This window comes from Sinocyclocheilus anshuiensis, unplaced genomic scaffold, assembly GCF_001515605.1.
Source record: "Sinocyclocheilus anshuiensis isolate Anshui unplaced genomic scaffold, SAMN03320099.WGS_v1.1 scaffold2360, whole genome shotgun sequence".
Classification (NCBI taxonomy): domain Eukaryota; kingdom Metazoa; phylum Chordata; class Actinopteri; order Cypriniformes; family Cyprinidae; genus Sinocyclocheilus; species Sinocyclocheilus anshuiensis.
In genome coordinates, this window is record NW_015542489.1 from 13,726 (window position 1) to 20,625 (window position 6,900).

General features: G+C 39.9%; 6 non-coding genes across 6 annotated transcripts; all 6 read right to left on the reverse strand.

The window, feature by feature from the left end:
• Positions 1–5: 5 nt before the first annotated feature.
• trnat-agu (transfer RNA threonine (anticodon AGU)) lies at positions 6–79 on the reverse strand. Its single transcript has one exon. It is a non-coding gene; the product is annotated as a tRNA-Thr (tRNA).
• Positions 80–535: 456 nt separating this feature from the next.
• trnat-cgu (transfer RNA threonine (anticodon CGU)) lies at positions 536–609 on the reverse strand. Its single transcript has one exon. It is a non-coding gene; the product is annotated as a tRNA-Thr (tRNA).
• A 408-nt stretch (positions 610–1,017) lies between these two features.
• Positions 1,018–1,091, reverse strand: trnat-agu (transfer RNA threonine (anticodon AGU)). Its single transcript has one exon. It is a non-coding gene; the product is annotated as a tRNA-Thr (tRNA).
• A 266-nt stretch (positions 1,092–1,357) lies between these two features.
• trnat-cgu (transfer RNA threonine (anticodon CGU)) lies at positions 1,358–1,431 on the reverse strand. Its single transcript has one exon. It is a non-coding gene; the product is annotated as a tRNA-Thr (tRNA).
• Positions 1,432–6,286: 4,855 nt separating this feature from the next.
• Positions 6,287–6,360, reverse strand: trnat-agu (transfer RNA threonine (anticodon AGU)). The gene has a single exon. It is a non-coding gene; the product is annotated as a tRNA-Thr (tRNA).
• A 457-nt stretch (positions 6,361–6,817) lies between these two features.
• Positions 6,818–6,891, reverse strand: trnat-cgu (transfer RNA threonine (anticodon CGU)). Its single transcript has one exon. It is a non-coding gene; the product is annotated as a tRNA-Thr (tRNA).
• Between the last annotated feature and the right edge of the window lie 9 nt (positions 6,892–6,900).

Below are 6,900 nucleotides of genomic sequence, written 5' to 3' on the forward strand. Positions count from 1 at the left end.
GCCAAAGGCACCGCTGGGAGTTGAACCAAGGATATCCTGTTTACTAGACAGGCGCTTTAACCAACTAAGCCACAGCACCAGCTACAAGTCCTATATCTGGGAGGGCGAGTCAGAGGATCAAAGCATCCAGAGAAGAGGGTAGAGACTCGCGTGCAAGGCACTGCACAGCTTAAGAGTGTTTGTTGGTTAAGGCTAGCAGGGATACAGCAAAAACTACTGGGTATGCACACATCAATTTAGCATAATTTTTCTTACACTGTACAACTATAATTACTTTTTTGGCATTATTGTACGGGGTAGGTTTAGGGCTGGGGTAGGTGTAGATGTTAATAAAAAACAACTGAATAGGTAGAAAAAGCAATTTATTGTTAGCTTGCGGTTTTGCTGTATCCCTTCTTGCCACAACCATGTTTTTTGGCAGATGAATTGGGGCAGTTTGCTAACGGAACTGCCTGCTGCCTTTGCACACCTCGGTACCCCTGTTCAGAGTCCGATCTCAGAAAAGCATGCTCTTGACTCATGCGAGCACTGCCAAAGGCACCGCTGGGATTCGAATCCAGGATCTCCTGTTTACGAGACAGGCGCTTTAACCAACTAAGCCACAGCACCAAAAGACACGCAAAGCCTCCGGGAGGGCGGCTCAGAGGATCGAGCCATCCAGCAGTGAAGCCAATGGTCCGCGGGCCTTTACCTGGACAGCTTAAAGCAGCTTATTTACAAATTTCTGTTGCTGGAGTGCAACAGTGTGCAGTATAAGGCTTAACAAAAAGCCAAACGCCACGACTCTGGTGGGACTCCAACCCACAACCTTTAAATGGCCTCATCGGGCAGTCTAGAAGTCCAATGCGCTATCCATTGCACCACAGAGCCTGCTTAGGAACCTGAAAATTTCTCCTCTGTGTTCGTGCCTGACCAATGTTGATAGGTCAGACACTCTGTGAGCAGGAAGGACAGGTCGTCGGGCCTCTGCACAATTGAACTGTTGCTACCCCTAGGAGGGGCCCGTTTTCTCCCAAAAGGCACCACTGGGATTTGAACCCAGGATTTCCTGTTTACTAGACAGGCGCTTTAACCAACTAAGCCACGGCACCAGCTACAAGTACTAAATCTGGGAGGGCGAGTCAGAGGATCAAAGCATCCAGAGAAGAGGCCAGAGACTCGCGGGCAAGGCACTGCACAGCTTAAGAGTGTTTGTTGGTTAAGGCTAGCAGGGATACAGCAAAAACTACTGGGTATGCGCACATCAATTTAGCGTAATTTTTCTTACACTGTACAACTATAATTACCTTTTTGGCATTATTGTACGGGGTAGGTTTAGGGCTGGGGTAGGTGTAGACGTTAATAAAACGTCTGCCAAAGGCACCGCTGGGATTCGAACCCAGAATCTCCTGTTTACGAGAAAGGCGCTTTAACCAACTAAGCCACGGCACCAAAAGACACGCACAGCTTCCGGGAGGGCGGCTCAGAGGATCGAGCCATCCAGCAGTGAAGCCAATGGTCCGCGGGCCTGTACCTGGACAGCTTAAAGCAGCTTATTTACAACTTTCTGTTGCCGGAGTGCAACATTGTGCAGTATAAGGCTTAACAAAAAGCCAAACACCACAACTCTGGTGGGACTCGAACCCACAACCTTTGAATGATCTCATCGGGCAATCTAGAAGTCCAATGTGCTATCCATTTTTTTTTTTTTCTGATATTGTAGGTTTAGAAATGGTATTAATTCCAGATGTGGTAACGCTACAAGACCACATTAAAACAGTTTTGCTGAAATTAAATTTTAAGTCTGTCGAGATGCTGGGGATTTAACCCAGGACCTCATACATGCGAAGCATGCCCTTTTTTTTTTTTTTTATTACACAAATTTCATACATTCACATCCTTACATTTGAAGTATATTCACACAAAAAAAAGTTAGAACATTTCAGGCAAAATTACATTAAAACCAGACCATGTTTTTACAATGTATGGGTTATTTTCTACAATATATTTGTTAAATACATCCATTTGTCCATTCATATTAAAATAATCATATATGTCCTCTATCACTGCAGTCTTTTGATCAGTTCTGCTTGTTTTCTTGTTGTTTTCTCCAACTCATAAAAGAATTTCGTACTTCTTTCTCCCTCCACTGTATTTTTCACCCTGCTTCTTATTTTAGCTCCCCTGCACTTTTCCTCCTCTATTTTCCTAAATTCTTCTTCTAAAAACACTATTCTCGTCACATCCATCTTTCCTTCGGACACCTTTTTTATTTCTTCTTCCCATTCCTTATTTAAAAATCTTTCTTTACTTTTCTTTGCCTTTTGCATTCTTTTTGAATATTCAATGTATATTTTTCTAATAGCGTTTTTCAAGTTATCCCACCATACGCTTTTTGCTTCATCATATAGAATATTGTTTATACTATTTATTATAACATTTTCTATTTCCATTTTATAAGACTCGTTTTTTAAAAGTTCTGCATTGAAAACCCATACCCCTGGACCTCTCTCAACTCCACTAAAATCAATGATTACATTTAAAAAATCATGATCACTTTCACTGAACTTTTTATAAAATACTTTTGAGATGAACAGTTCTAACTGTCTGTTACATAAAACCAAATCAAGTCTACTTTGCTTTAAGACTGTGTTCACAATTTGCCTTGTGGAATATTCTCTTTTTACTCTATTTCTTTCCCTCCATATGTCTAACAATTTGTGTTTTTCCATCATTTTCTTTAATTCAGTTCTCCCCACGTCTGCTCTATATACCATGTAATCCTCCACATCAATTCTTTCCAAAATAGTATTAAAATCCCCAATTATAATCACATTTGTATAACCATCCATTAAAACACGTAATTCTTTAAAAAAGGTTACTCTTTCTAAACGTTAATTTGGTGCATGAATAGTACATATTGTTAATTCTTCTTCTTTGATTTTGACTTTAATTACCAATAATCTTCCTATATGATCTGTGAACATTTCTGTTGCTTTTTCTGTCGCTCCCCTTCTAATTAAAATTGCTACTCCTTTTTTCCTGTTTGGGTCATTATTGTAAAAAATTCCTCCATTCCATATTTTCTTAAAACCATTAACAATGTCTTCATTCCACCCAGTCTCGTATAACCATCCATTAAAACACTTAATTCTTTAAAAAAGGTTACTCTTTCTAAACGTTAATTTGGTGCATGAATAGTACATATTGTTAATTCTTCTTCTTTGATTTTGACTTTAATTACCAATAATCTTCCTATATGATCTGTGAACATTTCTGTTGCTTTTTCTGTCGCTCCCCTTCTAATTAAAATTGCTACTCCTTTTTTCCTATTTGGGTCATTATTGTAAAAAATTTCTCCATCCCATATTTTCTTAAAGCCATTAACAATATCTTCATTCCATCCAGTCTCTTGTATACATATTATATCACTCTTCTTTGTTAAATAAATTACATTTTCAAATTTAGTCCTAGTTGACAATCCTCTTACATTGATTGACACTAGATTCAGTTGACTCATAAACAAAAGAAAAAAGATATAAATACAAAACAAAACCCACATCACTTTTGTTCAGTCTCTCTCAGATCAACATCTTTTAAAGCAATCATCTCAGCTTTCTTCCTTTATCTGTCTTTAGATTCTCTTCTTATTCTTTGTCTTTCCAAGACCTTTTCAGTGTTTATTTGTCCTGTTTTTTTAACTTTAGTCCCCCTGCTCAAAAACTTTTCTTTCCACAACTCTTTTTTTCTTTTCTCCCCAGTGTCGCTTACCTCTTCCGGGGTTGTACTGTCCTTTGTTCCATCATTATCTTCTTTATTTTCCATCACATCCTGCTCCACACTGTCCACAGATAGTTGTAGTCCAGTCATCACCTCTTCTTCTCCATCCTGCTCATTCTCACTTGCTTCCTCTTCTTCTTCTTCTCCTTCACTGCTGCTCAGTATATCCTTTGTTAATCCACCTGTTTGTTGTGATGCATTTTCTTCATAAGCCTCCTCCAAATACTCCACTTCATTATGCGTCTCCATCTCCATTTCCTCATGTTCCTCTTCATCTGTTTCACATATGCATCTTAGCAATGCCTTTCTGCAGCCTTGGCACCGCGGGGCTGTACAGTCCCGCGCATAATGTCCCTGCTCCAGCCATTCTCTGCACGTTAGTTGAGGGCAGTCTTTCTTTTCATGTTCAGCACTTGAACATATTCTACATATTTTTACTTGCTGATCATGAATGACTCCGAAAAATTGTGTTCCTTCCTCTGTTTCAAAACTGGTGTTATATGGAAGTGACACCACGTCCTTAGGGAATTTGACTCTTATAAATCTTGTTCCATCTGCCACCGTTGTCCCCGGGTAATACCTCCTTCTCAACGGCAGTATCGGTGTAACTCCCCAGCTTTGCAGTTTTTGTAGTACATCCTTGTCATTGATATAATTAGGCAAACGTAAAAAAGAAACCACCCTCTCCGTTGTGCAAAGTTTGCTCACTTTACACATTTGTCCATTTAATAGTAGTCCATTCAATAAATTGTCACAGTCCATTTCATTCTCCATTGTAAGTTCATACTCAAAGTCATTTTTTTTTCTTAGTCCATATAGTTTACCTTTTCCAGTGCTGTCCTCAATAGCTTTGATTATCATCATAACAGTTAGCTTTTCCGGATTTTCCACAGTCTTTGTCAATGTTGTTTCTTTCTTGTATTCTCTTTGATATCTCATTTTGTCTTTTAATCTATTTATCATTTCTTTTCTCCGACTTTCCTCTTGTCTCTTTTCACCATTTGTATCAGCCTTTTCTTTACCTTGTGTAGTTGGTTGCTGTTCAGTCTGTCCTTTCTCCATTTCAGCTCCATTTCTCTTCCTTCTCGATACCACAGTTGCCCATGTTTTATTGTCATCCTTTCCATTGTCTTTCATAATGCTTATTTTCAAAGTAGTGTCTCCTTCAAAATCATTGTTCTTTTCCTCAAAATCCTTGTCCAGATCTGGTCCATTAGCATCTTAGCAATGCCTTTCTGCAGCCTTGGCACCGCGGGGCTATACAGTCCCGCGCATAATGCCCCTGCTCCAGGCATTCTCTGCACGTTAGTTGAGGGCAGTCTTTCTTTTCATGTTCAGCACTTGAACATATTCTACATATTTTTACTTGCTGATCATGAATGACTCCGAAAAATTGTGTTCCTTCCTCTGTTTCAAAACTGGTGTTATATGGAAGTGACACCACGTCCTTAGGGAATTTGACTCTTATAAATCTTGTTCCATCTGCCACCGTTGTCCCCGGGTAATACCTCCTTCTCAACGGCAGTATCGGTGTAACTCCCCAGCTTTGCAGTTTTTGTAGTACATCCTTGTCACTGATATAATTAGGCAAACATAAAAAAGAAACCACCCTCTCCGTTGCGCAAAGTTTACTCACTTTACACATTTGTCCATTTAATAGTAGTCCATTCAATAAATTGTCACAGTCCATTTCATTCTCCATTGTAAGTTCATACTCAAAGTCATTTTTTTTTCTTAGTCCATATAGTTTACCTTTTCCAGTGCTGTCCTCAATAGCTTTGATTATCATCATAACAGTTAGCTTTTCCGGATTTTCCACAGTCTTTGTCAATGTTGTTTCTTTCTTGTATTCTCTTTGATATCTCATTTTGTCTTTTAATCTTTTTATAATTTCTCCGACTTTCCTCTTGTCTCTTTTCACCGTTTGTATCAGCCTTTTCTTTACCTTGTGTAGTTGGTTGCTGTTCAGTCCGTCCTTTCTCCATTTCAGCTCCATTTCTCTTCCTTCTCGATACCACAGTTGCCCATGTTTCATTGTCATCCTTTCCATTGTCTTTCATAATGCTTATTTTCAAAGTAGTGTCTCCTTCAAAATCATTGTTCTTTTCCTCAAAATCCTTGTCCAGATCTGGTCCATTAGCCATTGTTTCCATCCTTGTTAATTAGTTTGGCAACCAAAAAACAAAAACAAAAGTAGCTCAACCCCAAACAGTTTTAAAACTGCCTGGGGTTAAACAAACCTAATCAAAAGTAAAATACTGCAACTTTTATAACTTGAAATTAAACAAACAAAAACAAAACAAATAAAAAAAAAAAAATCAAAAACAAAATGGGGGAGAGCCTTCCTCTCCAGCTACAGTTCAGCACTTCCTTTCTGGCTCTCTGGCACCCTCCAGACTCTGCCTACAAAGCATGCGCTCTACCAATGAAACAGCCTACTAGCCTTGCGCTCGTCTGCAATCCCTTTGCATTTCGTTCTCGGAAAGAAAAGCTGGGCTCCCCTAGGAGGGGCCCGTTTTCTCCCAAAAGGCACCGCTGGGATTTGAACCCAGGATTTCCTGTTTACTAGACAGGCACTTTAACCAACTAAGCCACGGCACCAGCTACAAGTACTAAATCTGGGAGGGCGAGTCAGAGGATCAAAGCATCCAGAGAAGAGGCCAGAGACTCGCGGGCAAGGCACTGCACAGCTTAAGAGTGTTTGTTGGTTAAGGCTAGCAGGGATACAGCAAAAACTACTGGGTATGCGCACATCAATTTAGCGTAATTTTTCTTACACTGTACAACTATAATTACTGTTTTGGCATTATTGTACGGGGTAGGTTTAGGGCTGGGGTAGGTGTAGACGTTAATAAAACACAACTGAATAGGTAGAAAAAGCAATTTATTGTTAGCTTGCGGTTTTTGCTGTATCCCTTCTAGCCACAACCATGTTTATTGGCCGATGAGGAGGGGCAGTTTGCTAACGAAACTGTCTGCTGCCTTTGCACACCTCGCTACCCCTGTTCGGAGTCCGATCTCAGAAAAGCATGCTCTTGGCTCATGTGAGCACTGCCAAAGGCACCGCTGGGATTCGAACCCAGGATCTCCTGTTTACGAGACAGGCGCTTTAACCAACTAAGCCACAGCACCAAAAGACAC